Source organism: Monopterus albus, unplaced genomic scaffold (genome assembly GCF_001952655.1).
Source record: "Monopterus albus unplaced genomic scaffold, M_albus_1.0 scaffold406.1, whole genome shotgun sequence".
NCBI lineage: Eukaryota > Metazoa > Chordata > Actinopteri > Synbranchiformes > Synbranchidae > Monopterus > Monopterus albus.
The window spans coordinates 192,520-194,724 of NW_018128286.1; positions in this window are offsets into that span (position 1 = coordinate 192,520).

Below are 2,205 nucleotides of genomic sequence, written 5' to 3' on the forward strand. Positions count from 1 at the left end.
CCTGCCCCAGGAGCTGCTGATACAGTTCTACAGAAGAATCATCGAGTCTGTTCTCTGCACCTCCATCACTGTCTGGTTTGGCTCAGCAACCAAACAGGACAAGTACAGACTTCAGCGGACAGTCAGGACTGCAGAAAAGGTCATTGGTGTGAGCCTGCCCTCCATGGAGGACCTGTACACCTCACGGGTGAAAAGGAGGGCGGAGAGGGTCACTGCGGACCCCTGACACCCTGGATATAATCTGTTTGAACTCCTCCCCTCTGGACCGTGTTACAGGTCACTGTATGCCAAGTGTTGAGTAAAATTGTTAACAACGTAATACATTAGGATTAGTTTTAATATTAGACTGAATTAAGAACTTAGTTAGTAGAAGATTGACACTATGTTTGTTGATTAGTTAACTTGTTTGTTTACGTTGTGTACGTATGATTATTCTATCATATTAAGAAAATGAATAATTAGAATTTAGTTTAGAGCATACATAAGTTTGCTTACTTATATGTTACAATTATGTTTACATAGTTAGTTGAGTACATCATTCTATGTGTTCACTGAATTCTTGGCCAGTATTTACTGTGTTAGCCAACTGTTTAACATCAAGGGAGACTGGGTCATTAAAACACTGAATTTTAAGGTTAATAGCTTTAGCAAAGAGGGTCTACAGTTGCTTTATTACCACAACCTGGCTGATGGGACGGGGGAGCTATAGTTTAGTGGAATTCCTAGAATAGTTGGAACAGAGATTAGATCTGAGGCCAGGAAAGAGGAAGACAACTTCAAAGGCAGGGCCATATACAGACACACACTGGCAAGATAGTTTAACTAGCCAAATGGAAAGCCATGTTTTATGTAGTGTAGTTAGTTAGTTGGAAACAAAGAAAGGAGTGAGTGTAGGAATTTAGACAGAGTAGGATTTCCTCCCTCTTTAGGAACCTGCCTTTCCCATTGGAGCAGGAAGGATGCAGGAGGGGGACGGATGGATAGATGGACCAATGGAGCAACACAAGAAGACCAGACCAGCCTACAATTGCACATTTCAAATTGTATAAGTAACTGGGTTTCAGGAGGGTAGGCGTTCCTTCTCGTCCTGAAGACGAATTGAACAGTTTTGCGGTTGAGGTTAGGGCTTCAGATAGAGATGGAACCCAGAGCTCTGTAAATTGCTTTATTCGATGGTCTGTTCAGTTATGATAATAAATGTTTGAAAGGTGATAGTTGACTCCGATTATTCTTCATGAAGAACACGCTGCATCCTCTTAGATCTCAGTGCTGCTTTTGACACCACAGATCACTGCAGAGACTCGAACATGTTATTGGCATTAAGGGAACTGCACTAAATTGGTTCAAATCTTATTTATCAGAAAGATTTCAAATTGTTCATGTTAATGATGAATCTTCCACACAGTTGGAAATTGGGGCCAAATTGTTCAGTCTTTGTTTCATCAGACCAGAGGGTTTTGCTTCTTATGGTCTGCGAGTCCTTCAGGTGCCTTGTGGAAAACTCCCATCCGGTGGTCATGTGCCTATTACTGACAAATGGCTTCCATCTGGCCACTCTACCATAAATGCATGATTGGTGAAGTGCTGTGCTTATGGTTGTCCTTCTGTAAGGTTCTCTCATTTCCAGAAAGGAACTGTGGATCTCATTCAGTGACCCTTGGGTTCTTGGTTATCTGTCTGACCATGGCCCTTCATCCCTGATTGGCCTGGGGGGAGGGGGGGCTATGAAGACTTGTGGCAGTTCAATATCTCTTCAATTTGAGGATAATGAAGGCTACTGTGCACTTGGGCACTTTCAATGCTGCAGAAATTTTCTTTTATCCTTCCCCAGATTTGTGTCTCGACACAATCCTGTCTCAAAGGTCTGTGGACATTTCTCTCAACTTCATGGCTTTGTTTTTCACTCTGACATGCACCCTCAATTGTGAGACCTTATATAGACAGGTGTGTGCCTTTCCTAGTTATATCCAGTGCATTAAATTAGGCACAGGTGGATTATAATCAAGCTGTATAATCAAGCATCTCAACGACCACTGATTGGAGTAGGATGCACCAGAGCTCAATTGCAGGTGTTATAACAAGAGGTCTGAATACGTATGTAAATAGGACATTTCAGTTTTCTATTTTTAATACATTTACAAAACATTGAAAAAAACAGTTTTTACTTTATCATTGTGGAGTATTATGTGTAGATCAATGAGGAAA